Source organism: Siphateles boraxobius, unplaced genomic scaffold (genome assembly GCF_051911475.1).
Source record: "Siphateles boraxobius isolate OS27281-9 unplaced genomic scaffold, OSU_SipBor_1 19, whole genome shotgun sequence".
Taxonomy (NCBI): domain Eukaryota; kingdom Metazoa; phylum Chordata; class Actinopteri; order Cypriniformes; family Leuciscidae; genus Siphateles; species Siphateles boraxobius.
This window is the reverse complement of record NW_027508799.1, coordinates 10758313-10773027: the sequence shown is the minus strand read 5'-3', so window position 1 is coordinate 10773027 and position 14715 is coordinate 10758313. Positions and strand designations below refer to the sequence as shown.

Genomic DNA, 14715 nt, shown 5'->3' with positions numbered 1-14715 from the left:
GTGAGCCTGCAAGCGCTGCCTTTGGAGGAGGCAGACCCAGCCCTGACTTTGCTCTGTCCCGTTGCGCCCTGCGTTTGTACGTGGACAGAACTCAAAGTCTCAGGACCTCAGACCAGCTCTTTGTCTGTTACGGAGGCCAGCAGAAGGGAAAGGCTGTCTCCAAGCAGAGGATGGCCCACTGGATAGTGCATGCCATCGCCTTGGCTTACCAAGCTCAAGGCGTGCCCTGCCCACTCAGGTTGCATGCACACTCTGCGAGAGGTGTTGCATCCTCCTGGGCACTGGCTCGTGGCACCTCGCTAACAGATATCTGTAGAGCTGCGGGCTGGGCGACACCTAACACGTTCGCTAGATTTTATAGCCTACGTGTAGAGCCAGTCTCCTCCCGTGTTCTCATCCTAAACGGGTAGAAGCACCGAGAGGCCCGGCTCTGTCGGCTTGCTGCACGCTACCGTTCACCCTTATTGCTCCAGAGTGAAAAACCTGTCGAGTCCTCCAAAACCCCTCGGCCCGGACATGGCGGAGCGTCCAGTGCCAGGCCTTAATCCGCTGAATTCTTGAGACTTGGGTTCCATATGTGTGACCCTACGGGGATCTCATATGTGTATATTTTCCACGGATACTCCTATCGGAAGCCCGTGTCTTGCCCTTGGGCTAAGTCACCCATTATTTCATATGCAGTACAACCTCGGGTTAGTCCATACGTATTTTCCACATAACTCTTTGAAGAAGTGGCTTCCGCAGTGTTCTCCTTCCATAAACGGAGAGGGCACGCTTTCCCAGTGTTATCCAATGTCTCACTGTATGGGTTGTCACGGAACAACAGTGTCGGGTACACTCTGTGTAAGCCGCCTCCTATCGTCCTGCCAGGCAAGAAGGAGTAGAAGGCTTGCTCAGGGCCCTGGATGGGGTTCAGCAGCTGTGGCGCTTTGGTAGGGATTCCTATTGGTAGGTCAAAACCTACATTGTAGTGACCGACTGATAGGGAACGTCTCGGTTACATATGGTAACCCTCGTTCCCTGAAGGAGGGAACGGAGACGTAGGTCCCGTCGCCACATCTGCTGTCTCCCGCCGGGACGGCCAGCTTAGCAGGTTGGCTCCTCAGCGAAAACTGAAGTACAATCCACCAGCTGCTTGTTTATACCCGCGCTAACGAGGGCGCGCAGCTGATGCAAATGATTGCACGCCATTGTGTATTGGCTTTATATTAGTTTCACTCGAAGTAGATTGCCTCTCTAATGAGATTCCTATTGGTCGGTCACGACCTACGTCTCCGTTCCCTCCTTCAGGGAACGAGGGTTACCATATGTAACCGAGACGTTTCAAATATAATTATTTTGAAGTGTTGGTGCTTAATGTAACAATATCTAGTGTAAATGATAAATCACGTTTGAGATTTGTGCTGGCTACTGTATACAGGCCACCATACAGACTTTATCAAAGAATTTGCTGACTTTCTATCAGAGTTAGTACTGGCTGCAGATAAAGTCCTAAGTGTTGGTGATTTTAATATACATGTAGATAATAAAAAAGATGCATTGGGATTGGCTTTTAAAGACATTCTTAACTCTATTGGAGTTAGACAACACGTGTCAGGACCTACTCATTGTCGTAATCATACTCTAGATCTAATATTATCACATGGAATCAATGTTGATGCTGTTGAAATTCTGCAGCAGAGCGATGACATCTCAGATCATTATCTAGTCTCGTGTAAACTTCATTTAACCAAGGCTGCAAAGCCGACTCCGTGTTACAAATATGTTAGACCTATCACTTCTGCCACAAAAGAATGCTTTATTAATAATCTTCCTGATCAGTTTCATCATCTCAGCATCACAGATAGCTTAGAAGAACTCGATATTGCGACAGAAACTTTTAACTCTTTCTTTTCCAGCACTTTAGCAGGGCTGCCAACTCTCACGCTTTCAGCGTGAGACTCACGCAGTTGACCCAATTGTCACGCTCTCACGCCACACCCCCATATTCTCACGCAGACACTCGTGCAGCAGTGAGGGGAAAAAAAAATCGCACCGCATGATCTCGCAAAGCAACGCGCAGAGAGACCAGACAGACAGTGTGTGAGTTTTTTGTGACAATTGTGAGGGAAATACACAATTTATTCCCATAAACTGTGTAGTCAATCGTTCTCCCTCCCATCTGCACCGTGTGAATTGTGAACGCAGGCAGGTCAGTGAGTTACAGGGCGCTCCTTGTCTCCATCCAGTTTAGGCTAGTAACTAATAGGCCTATGCTGTTATATAGTTTATATAGAATTAAGTTAGCATTAGTAGAGTTGTTTGTTTTGCAGCACTGAGCAGTTATTTTACATAACTTTATCATAAAAAACTGTACAAAAGCATTTCCAGATGACAAATATCTGTACATGCCTAGTAGTTAATGTTAATTATTGTTTTCTAAGAACAGTGTCAAGTCAACGACATCCCATAATAAAATGATTTTATTAATCACAACTCATCAATCATGTCCAGATATTTTACTGGTGGTGGTGTCAGTATGGATAAATTAGAATTTTCTGTTATAGGATGTTATCTAAAGTGTCAGGGACAGGTAAGAAAAGAACGCTTGTATCAATGTGGGCAGCTTATCAGCCCTCCAAGAAGTCCTGTGACCCTGAGAAGCAGCAGGAAAAGACACAGGAGGAACATGAAAGTCTATCTGAGATTTTAGAGCAGGAGACAGTTGAGCCCTCAGATAAACAAGAGAGACCAGGCCAAAAGATTAAAGCCCAGAGCGGAGCTACGTCCTATCGATGCTCCTTTAAAAATGAATGGTCAGAAAAATGGCCCTTCATAACAAAGGGGACACTAAGTACACATTATTGGTGCTCTGTATGTAGGATAGAAAATGCTTGCTGTCACCAGGGAATAGCAGATGTTACTAGGCACATAGACAGCAAAGGCCATCAGGAAAAACAGAAGGCACTGCAATCCAGCTGTGGAATTCAGCAGTACTCAGTGCCACTTCCTTCTGTCGGGGCAATGACTGCTCAAGAAATAAAGGTTTGTAATGCACAGTGCTGTTATGTTTATCTTGTGGAGGGTAATGATGACTGTTTACATAATCTTATTTCCTAAAGAGTTTTGGATTTTTATATGGCATGTGTCTATTGAATTCTACTTGACATCAATGCAACTGTATTGATGTAACAGACAACGAGGGCAGGATTAAAAAATTGCTGTGATGCTTGCACACCATAACATACCACTGGCTGTCACAGATCATCTTGGGCCACTCATGAAAGAGTGTTTCAAAGATTCTGCAACCGCACAGGAGTACAAATGTGCAAGAACCAAGACCGCCTGTATAATAAATCGCACTGGTAATGCTGATGAGAGAGAATCCATAAACCCTCATTACAGATGGCTCAAATGACACAGGTAGGAAAGAAATGCATTTACATCATGGTATCCACTGAGTTATTGCCATATTTTTGAAGAATGTGAGCTGCTTTTACTATGTTTGTTTGGTTTTCCCTAAGATAATGAGCAAATTATTTTGTCAATGCAGGAAGAGAAAAGATGAACCCCCTTACTGTGCGTGTGTTTGATGTGAACAAGGTAGGCCATCGGTTCCTTGATATGTGCACAACAAGTCGGACGAGATGTGGCACAGCAGAGCTTATCTTCCAAAAGATTGATGGACAATTACAAGAAAATTGTATTTCATGTGCAACTGTGTTGGCCTCTCTGTGGACAATGCAGCTGTAAACATTGGACAGCGAAATTCAACAGCATCAAGAATTTTACAGAAAAACACTAGTGTTTATGTACATGGCTGCCCGTGTCATATTACACAATCTCAGATTATGCGAGCCACTTGCCAGCTATTTTAAATCAACGGGTAAGACAAATATCCAAATATGTGGTCTAATATGCTCTCTTGACATTAACAATATGTGTGTGAGTTGTACTGTATCTTTATTTTCTCACACTTTTTAGAAGAGAATCAACCAAGATTGAAGAGGCTACGGGGAGCCTTTTCAGATCCCATGACTGAAGTGTACCTCCTCTTCTACCAGGCCACCATACCAATCTTCACCTCTCTGAATCTCCTCCTCCAGAGAGAAAATCCATCTATATTTTTATTGCAAGATGAGGTATATCTTGAAGGGATGGAAGCCAGTATTTTGCCTTTCAGTTTGCACTAATGTAATATTTGGGTGAGATAATTCTTTCTTGAATATATATTTCAGATGATTAAATTCATCCGCAAGCTCTGCTCTAAGTTCATCTTGCCCACAGTACTACAGTCCCATCACAAGCCTGAGGCCATCCAATATGTGGATAAGGAAAACCATCTGCCTGGTAATTGTAATTTAATGTACCATAACATTAAGAATGTATATTAACAGTAAAAAGTCTGAACACACTTTCTTTTCTTTTTTTCTATGTACAATAATTAAATACAATAAAGTCATTAATTGTAGACTCATTTACACAAAGAAAAAGATAAATCTCCAACAACTCCATTTCAGTCGATCACGTTCGACGTAGTTGATGGGATCACGCCAGGGAGCCAGTCATCTTCGAGTACTATTGAAAACGACCCAATGGAATTGCCGTGCATGATTTGCATCACACACTCCACCCCCACTACGCGTGTATAAATACCGAAGTGGATGCACTCGAAGTAGTACTCGAAGATGACTGGCTCCCTGGCGTGAAACCTCTGTCAGTCGATACGTCGATATCTAGACTATATGTAATATATTTTCTTTTAGAACTATAATGACTAAAAACGACTAAGATGAAGCTCAAGTAAAGGTGTGTATGTAGGTGTTTTTTATTATGTTTTTGCATTTCTAATAGGGAACAAACTGAGTGTCGGCTTCACCACCAGGGCAAGGCTCAACCATCTACTTGATGCTGGGGACATCACAGCCCATCAAAATATGCAAAATATGGGGTGGAGGATGCCCTTTACTTTGTGGAGAGGTAAAATGTATAGATTCATTTCTTCCAGATAGAAGATTTTTTCGAGATATTAACAATGAATACAAACTTGCCCTGTTCTAAACAACTACTCATTTTCACATTACATTTTGAACCAAAGTATATCTTATATTCAGTGTGTGCAATTTTCTAACTCTACACTTCTTTCTCTTCAAAAAAGGTATGTCCATCTTCTCCCTTATCACAGCCCACAGGAACATGATGCACTGGGGGAAGAGTTCCTAGACTATCAGACTATGCCTTTGCCTAGATTGGAAGCAGACCCAGACATTGAGGGCTTCTGGGCCAATATGGCAAGTTTAAAACACAAGATTAGAAACCTTATTTTGTCTACTTTAAAAACCCATGTTCAGTGACTTTCTGAATTTATTAAAGGTGTAACATAACCATGTTGTCCATATTTTACAGGTGACAGGGGTGGGCAGTTTTGAGAGACTCTCCACCATTGCTAAATTGGTGTTAGTCCTGCCACACTCCAATGCTGATGCAGAGCGTGTATTTTCTCTGGTGGGATTAAGCAAAACAAAAACTAGAAACAGCCTGGCCCTGGAGGGAACACTGTCATCTCTAATGACAATCAAGATGGCAGACTTGGAGCCATGCTTCAAGTGGGAGCCATCCAAATCAATGATTAAGGCTGCAAAATCAGCCACCAGCACTTACAATAGAGCACATGTTAATCTGTGAACATGTTAATCACATGTTAATCCTATTTCTGTAAAATGTTTGTGAAAATTAAATGTAATGTAAATCTCCCAAGAAATTCTGTACAGATACCAAATACTTTGACAATCAATATATACTTAATACACTATTAAGTATATATTCCTGTTATATATAACTTCCTAAAGTATATATAACTATAATCCCTGCTAATGCAAGGATTTTGTGTTTGTATTTTTTCCCACACCAAACCATGCCCCTCAATAAGCCCCTCCCCATAGCCCAAGCCCCGCACCAAATTCCTCATTTTATTCACATTATTGACAAGTTATTGTCTTCCAAACTCGATAAAAAGCACAAGGTTTCTTCACAAGGATATTTTGCTTTTGAACAGCTCGTGGGTGCGTGGTTGTGGTCACATTGAGAAACTGTACCTCTGGTTGCTTTCATACGGATTACTTAAACATAGAATATTTTTTTTTTTTTTTACATCATTTAAAAATAAATACATGTCTCATGCCAGTGTGGAAAGCATTTGCTGAGTTAGGGTAGACTAGAGTTGAGACATGTGAAAGATAATTTTTTGTTGCGTTTCAGAATGAACTAAAGTGAGACGGTAGAACGCGCACCATGTTTATTTTCTTTATTTTATGAAAAACACAACATTTTGTTTTTATTATTATTATTATCACAAATAAAAGAAGAACAGTTTTAAATGCTGTATAACACTTACCTGTATGACAAAAATCGACGGAGTTATATTTGAGTCTCTTTTGCACTGATAAGAAGCATTCACGCCGGCCGCAACCGCCGACCTAAAGCAAAATATGACCGCGCAAGTTTTTGATCATGCTGATTTACTCGCAGCACAATTTCTCATGAATCTCCATGTCTGTACACATGATCAATATAAATTAAAGCTCCACTTTCAAACGAATGCTTTAGTTTGTGTGTAACTGTCACAGGTGACAAAAACGCTTAGCGAGCGGAACCCCCTTGATGAGTCACGAGTTTCCCGAGGGAACGTTTTGTGTGCTATACATCCCACTCCGGTTCCGGGTGTGGCAGAATCATGCCCGGTCTGATTAGCGCTAATGCACTACAGGTGCGAGAGAGAGAGAGGAGCGGCGTTTACACAAGCTGTTTGCTTCATAAGCCATAGATAAAAGGGCTATTGGGAGAGCGTCGTGTGAGGTTGGTCTGTTGTTGGTCCCGTGCTGGTCTCGTGCTGTTCTGTGGTTCTGGGTTTCTCGGAGCAGTGGTGAACACAAGCTTATTCTGGGAAGTTGCCTGGGTGTGGAAGCTGCCCATTGAAGTCTGCTGGATTGGAGTTCGTCTGTGGGAGTTCTCAATTGAATCTGCGCTGCGAAGAGAGAGAGAGAGAAAGATAAGTGAATTGGTTTCATCTTACGAATATTCGAAAAGCTCAAGGAGGATGCAGTGAATGTAAATCCGACTGTTGGAGAAGCTATGTGTTTCAGAGTGTGCTGAGGAGGAACTGAAGAGTAAATATCTCCCCCGAGAGTGTAACGAATGGATTGAAGCCTCTGATCAGCCCTATCGTGTGAGTGAATTGCAGTGCTTTTGCCTTATTTATATACATTGATTCATTGCTGTGGGTTTGAAGTGAACACGAGTGTGATGTGTTTTTGCTGAGAAGTGGCCCAACCCCTGCTTACATGAGTGTGGCCAGTCATTATATCTGCTCTCTACCAGAAGTCTAGAGTGATACAGCTGAGTGGACGAAAGTATTCTGTACTGAGAAGAATCCTTACCTTTCTACTTACCATCTGAGTCTGGAAGTATGCAGCATCGCTGGTGAATCTGAGTCTGTAAGTGTGCCGCATCGCTGGTGAAGTAAGCTTTTAAACCACTGTTTCACTATTGTGCACCAACGAAAGTATTCTGTACTGAGAAGAATCCTTACCTTTCTACTTACCGTCTGGAAGTATGCAGCATCGCTGGTGAAGTAAGCTTTTAAACCACTGTTTCACTATTGTGTACCGACGAAAGTATTCTGTACTGAGAAGAATCCTTACTTTTCTACTTACCGTCTGAGGCTGGAAGTATGCAGCATCGCTGGTGAAGTAAGCTTTTAAACCACTGTTTCACTATTGTGCACCGACGAAAGTATTCTGTACTGAGAAGAATCCTTACTTTTCTACTTATCGTCTGAGCCTGGAAGTATGCAGCATCGCTGGTGAAGTAAGCTTTTAAATCACTGTTTCACTATTGTGCACCGACGAAAGTATTCTGTACTGAGAAGAATTCCTACCTTTCTACTTAACGTCTGAGTCTGGAAGTATGCAGCATTGCTGGTGGATCTGAGTCTGGAAGAGTGCAGCATCGCTGGTGCGGCAAGCTCGCAAAAACCACTGTCTCACTATTGTGCACCAACGAAAGTGTCCTGTACTGAGAAGGATCCTTACCTTTCTACTTACCGTCTGAGTTTGGAAGTCTGCAGCATCGCTGGTGAAGTAAGCTTTTAAATCACTGCTTCACTATTGTACACCGACGAAAGTATTCTGTACTGAGAAGAATCCTTACCTTCCTACTTACCGTCTGAGTCCTGAAGGGAGCCGTATTATGGGTGAAGTCGCCGTCAGGGCGAAACTGTGACAAGTAATCAGTATCTACCCGTAGCTGAAGAAGACCTGGAAGACACGGAGGTCTATTACGTCAATGCTCATTGATATATTGTGTTCAATAAAGATTGTTATTCCTTTGAAATTACCTCTGGTCTCGTCATTTATCTGTTGCGTGCCCGTGGTGTCGGCTCCTCACGGTGGTGTGCAAGTCAGGGGCGGCTGGTCATCCGTGCCCGCACCGGTGACATAACTGTAAAGCTGCTTTGAATCAAGCATGGTATCAAGCAAAATTGCTTGTACAAAGATCTCCTCACTGAGAATCCAGAACACCTCTCTCATATCTTGTTGTTGGTGAAATTAATGCTGACACTAAGTCCATCGACAGCCATCTGTGAGAGGATTTTCCTGCATGTACCGAGTGAAAACATCATATCGTACTTCTCTACAGTCTGAAACACTGAATGATCTCATGCAACTCTCCATAAACGGGGAAGAGGTTGAATCTTTTTGCCCAGACAAGGCAGTTAGTTCCTGGATGTTTTCTTGAATTGGTTCGAGACACCTGAAACCTAAAACCCCATTAAAAAAGAGCAGAGAAGTGGAGATTGATGCACAGGAGGAGAAAGCTGATGGAGACGCTATGCCCTCAACATCTATGAAAAAATGGTAGGCTAATCAGAACAGTATTATTGTTATGCATAATAACAAATAAAATAATAATTATGATTATTGATATTATTATTACTTCTTGGATATAATTTTTGCTAGAAGAATCCAAGAGAAATTACGTAATAGCCTGGCGTTTCAATAGACTAGACCTATATCTTTATCAAAAAATAAATAAATAAAATAAAACTATGTAATAAATAAAAATAAGAGCAAAGGTTTGTCGTTCACTTTGCAATTTACAGACATTCTTTTAATTAATATTTACTGAATTATAATTTATTGACTTCTCTATAAAAAAAAAATGTTGCATTTATCAAACTGAAAGCAGTGTTTCAGGGCTGTAGTTTTGCTTATAGTTGTGCAACTAACAGGTGAACAACAATTATTGAGCATCTTTAATGATCTATTGAGTGCTTTGAATGTGTACAAATGTAAAAGTTCCATTCTTGTATATTCAGGGGCAATAGCAAAGCAAGGGCCTAATAACAAAATAATCTTTTTTTTTTTTTTTACAGTCCAGGCCATGTTCTTATATGAACTCTTCTGCCACAACAAAGGTTCTAAAATGAACTGACAACATGTGCCAAATAATCAGTGGATCATTATAGAACCTATAGGTTCAACTTTGAACTTTTTTTATAGTTAGAAGTTCATAATATTTGCACTTTAAAGTTCTTTTTTGAACCCCAAAGGTTCAATCTCTTTTAAGAGTGTACCCAGCTAACACACGACGTAACAGTTACGTAATGTATTCGTACTTTTTGGTCACGTCATGACTTTACTAATTGGCAACGTAACTACAACGTTGCATGCTTGTAATTTCATTACCATCATATTACCAACTCACAACGTCATCAGTACATCCTCCTAAGGTTATAAGATAACCAACAACGTTCCAGATACGTACTCTATTCGTAATAACTTTGTAATTTCATGACTTACTGGCAACGAAACTGCAACATCACGGGCACGTAATTTCATTACCATCTTATCAGACTGCATTTCTATGAAATATTTTATTTGTTTCAATTGCTTTTTTATATTAAAAATAAAATCAAAAGCAAAGAGATGGTATAAAAATATTTTCAAATAAAATAAAGAGGTTGTGTAAACTTGTGTTAAATTCTTAAACTAAGTGCCACTTTGTCCCACTATCACGTGCAGGGGTGGCATTTTGCACGTGAATGGGTCATAGAACTACACAAGAAGTTTTAAATTCAAGATTTAATATTAATTATATTTAAAATTATGTTATAAGGTTTAATTCTAGAAGTTTATTTAAATGCTGCGTACGTGCCTTTGAAGTGTTTTTATGTGTGTGCGGGCGCGTGAACATTCGAGTCGCATTGAAAGACAGGAGCACGCGCGAGCGCGAGAGGAGATGAAACGAGGAAACGACAAACAGCAAAAATAGCGTCTCTCGCTGTTTTCACTGCTTTTAGGTAAGTTTAGTAAACAAAATCACACAAATAATACATACAAACGTTCTTGTCACCTTTCTTACGTGTAATTGATACGCTTCTGTTGAATATTTATACTTTATAGAAATGGTTTTGTGTCTTCCAAAAAGTCCGTTAGCATCTCAACCGTTTTCAGAAGAGGTAAGTTAAAGCCCAATTTATACTTCTGCGTCAAACTCACGACGTAGCTACGTCGTAGGCTTTGTGTAGCGCGCGTACCCTTCGGCGTACCCTGACGTGCACCTCTCCAAAAATGTAATAACGTGTCAATTCTACGCGTACGCAAGCGCTGTGATTGGTCTGCTAGAACCCCTCCCTCGGGGTTCACATGCTCCCTCTGCATGTGTAATTGCGCGTCAACACGGACAACGACGCAGAAGTATAAATGAAAACCAACGCGTAGTCTATAGCGTAGAGGCTCCGGTGTAGGTCCGACACAGAAGTATAAATCAGCCTTAAGGCTAACTCTACTAGCCTGGCTCCGCCCTCCTATGTACTTACGCTCAATTTTCATTTTCCTTAAGTACTAGGTCTGGGATTGTGCTGTAGTCTTTGGTTTTCTCCGATCAATTTTTTACCGGGCCAATCAGCGAACAGAGGGAGTGGATGAGAATGATGACGTTGATGTTGTGCGTTATTTTGAGTTGTAGTTCTGTAATGGCAGCAGAGAAAGATGCGAGCGACACCATTTGGTCCGTTGTGGCAACGCTGCCGAATATCAAGAAGTTAAAGCCAGAACAAGAACAATCGTTGCTTAGTTTTGTTGGTGGCCATGATGATGTGGCGCTCCTCTCCACGGAGTTCGGGAAAAGTTTGATTTTCCAGCTTGCTCCGTTAGTGGTGAATGAGTTGGCTAAGGCGAACGCTAGGCATACGTCACGACCAGACATTAGCGATTGGTTATGGCAGATCCAGAGTGTCTCTGGGCAGATCCAATAGTTTTAGACTTCAATAAAGTACCCGCCTACAAGGAAGTTAATGCTTGTCAATGGAGCGGTGCCAGACTCTATGTACAAATGAAATGTACGAGAGTCTGGTGGGACCAGGCTATAACTCTACAGACTTAGCTCTTGTTTATATAAGTTTGGGGGTTTAACCACATCTTTGTCTAGATAAAAGTTTTGGATAGTTTTGTTTGCTGGTAATTTGTCAATGGGTGATTGGAAGTAAGCTAATTTATTTAACATAAAATAATGCACTGTACTGTTATTCAGTGACATCACTTACAAATATTGATTAAAAATATGTGATTTCAGGAAGGACAGAAAAAAACCACAACAAAGGGTTAATTATTGTTTAATCATGATAATAATCATTATGCATTTATTTCACAATATATATTATCTTAAGATTTATATATATATATATTCTTTCTCTTTTCTGCATTTCACCTCTGTTCTAGCTTGGTTCCTTGTAATAAACCCTATGTTCTATTGTAAATCCTATTCAACATACTAGCAACATGTTGGTTCTATGAAAAATTGCATGTTATGTTCGTAGATCATCATGTTGATGGCCTTCTGCATCCCCTGTCCAAGAAAATCTCCACGGCTATGAACGATATGATTAGTAAGCAAAACCTCAGACAGTGCTCTACTGTTCAAAAGTTTGGGGTCTGTAAGATCTATGCTTTTGAAAAAAGTCTCACATTTTAAAATCATTAACCCCAGGTTTTTTCAGTGAGATTGAGAAGCCTGTAGGCTAAATAATAGCCGACAAATATGATGTTTTTAATGGTCATAGTTATAATAATTAATTTAACTATTATGATAACAGGATATCATGGTCATTGGTATATTTTATTTTATTTATCTAGGTCTGTTTTGAATTATGTTGGCCAATGAGACAGACACAAAACTGTCCAACTCAAAGGTATTTATTTATATGTATTTTTTACTGATAAATACTGAAATTCTTTTCACTTATAAATGCTGAATGTGGTTCGGGGGTCGACAGCTTTAGGCACAGATTTTTAACATATCTGGCCAGCTTACGCATGGCTCATACTCTTAGCCTTTAAAGTGTTTCAATTTATATTCTTAATGCAATATCGGGGGTAAAGATATCATTAGAGTCCTTAAAGTTATGGCTATGCTCTTGTTATCAGATGAGATATAATCCCTAGCGTTTGGCCTTGTGATTCTTCAGGACAAGATCTTGATGTCATCCACCCTCAGTAGATGAAGAAGGTGAGTTTCACAATAACTGTCATTATCACAAATGAAGAGACAGAACACAACAGGCTTATATTCCATATGAACTCACCCATATGTAGGGATGGGTATCGAAACCCGGTATTAAATGGGCCCTGGGACAAATTGAGGAAGACCGCAGTATCGATAAGCTTGGACGTTATCAGTTCTGCTGACGGTACTGAAGAAATTACACACACTATTTATTATAGACATTGTCTTGCAAATCTTCATACAAGGAGCTGGTACTCCTTTGACTTGATTGAAAAGTTTTTGATAGAGCTGTTTTTTTCACTCTCTATTCTCATATGAAAATTTTCAAGCATTTATATACTACTAATAATAATGTTATTATTGAGCAAACTTATTAACAAGATCTTTAAAAATATATATAATTACATTTCTTTATTATTAAATGACTCAACTATGAAATAGTTTTACTGTTATCTGTGTCTTTCCTTATACTTTACAGCACATCACTGACAGGCTTTCCTATGTGATTGATTCAAGTTTTCTACCATTGTATTTATCCAAATAAGGTTTGTGAATGCATGGACATTTTATATTTGGCATTAACTGTTAATCTAATATGAAAATGACAAGAAAACGTGCAAGTTCTCTGGACCTTTCACAAAATGCCATAAAGGAATATTCAGAGGGGCGAGTTGAAATAATTTCTTTTGGGCAATATCATGCCCCAAATATTGTATATTGAGTAAGACTGCACGATATATCGTTTTAGCATCAATATCGCATTGTGCACAATCACGACAGTCCGTCGCAGGATGTGCGTTGTCATGTATAGGGATTGTAGTTTAACTGTGATCCGTATGGGCCAGTTGCCCAACGATTCAGAACGCATGTAATTCGCGGATTAATTGCAAAGTTTAACCATCAAAGACTGAAAGTTTATCATTTGCATGCGTTTTTAAGTCGAATCAGGCATCAAGCGCAAGAGGACTCACGTGCACACACAGAGCCATGCTGACAGCACGTGAATGCCCAATTCAGTTCTCTTTCTCTTTACACAGATGTAAACTGTGTAATCAAGTGATATCTAATCATTAACAATGGCTGGACCCTGTTGACCCAATCAGCATTTCTTGTCCAATGGTTGGTCAGATTAATTTTCTAATTTCATCCTAAATGAAGACGTGGGGGGAGTAGTTTGATGTTCAAACTTCTGGGGAAAACCTTGTTCATTTAAATGTTTATAAACCTGTTTGCATATTGTTTGTGCTTTGTTCTATAGTAAATGAACTGAATGAATCAAATTCTGTATCTTTCATATGTCGTTGAAAAAGTCTCTAAAACAGTTTTGGGCAAATGAGGACAAGTTAAATTAGACCACTGCATGTCCACCCATATTATATTAATTAAAAACTAAAATGACCAAATGGTTACCAACACGCGACTGTTGATCCACGACGTTGCAGTTACTTATTGACAACGTTACAAAGTTACGTCGTAGCAACGAATCCAGGAATTTCACTTTTCCGGTTGCCACGCCATCACTAGTTACGTTGCCACGACAAAAGTTTGGTCACCAGATTACGTTGCAGTTACGTAACAGTCAAGTATTTTTGTTAGCTGGGTAGGATACCCCCATAGACAGTAAAAGAAATGGACACAGCAACCCCATTGATTTCAACGGAGAAGACTGAGGCCGATTATTGCACTTCCTGCCTGATGGCTGAGCGACTGTGCAAGCTCAAACTGAGCGTGACGACAGTCTGACAGTTGTACATCTTCTAGTAGCTGTAGCAAAACAAATGTGAATCACCTAATTCCTCAATGTTGTTGAAATATTTTGTCCCGTTGTTTTTATGGACTCTCCATCTATGGGCTTCTCCCTTGACTTTATGCCTCTATGTCCCCCCGATTGACTCATAGACAGTAAAAGATTGCCTGCGAGCTTCTCCTCCTGTCTATACGGTAATGTCTCTATTGTGCGACATAAAGTCGCGTGGTTATGACGCAATCGATACCCTGTTTTTACCAAAAACGGCTTCTACGGGGCCATAACGTAAGATACAAAGTAATGGAGCATTTTATACATTGTCGTGTTTATCTAGAAATAAATAATGGACAAATGAATTCTTTGGACGCCTCAGATGTAAAGTTATTCGCTGTCAAAGTGACGCCAAAATGAATGGGAGTCAATGG

The 14715-nt window shown here is 40.3% G+C and overlaps 2 long non-coding RNA genes across 2 annotated transcripts; both read left to right on the top strand.

Moving 5' to 3' along the window:
• The first annotated feature begins 10293 nt into the window (after positions 1-10293).
• Positions 10294-11928, top strand: LOC143742572 (uncharacterized). The gene is made up of 3 exons (XR_013205487.1): positions 10294-10339; positions 10443-10498; positions 11858-11928. It is a non-coding gene; the product is annotated as an uncharacterized LOC143742572 (long non-coding RNA).
• A 206-nt stretch (positions 11929-12134) lies between these two features.
• On the top strand, positions 12135-13090 carry LOC143742577 (uncharacterized). The gene is made up of 3 exons (XR_013205492.1): positions 12135-12229; positions 12465-12546; positions 13022-13090. It is a non-coding gene; the product is annotated as an uncharacterized LOC143742577 (long non-coding RNA).
• The last annotated feature ends 1625 nt before the right edge of the window (positions 13091-14715 follow it).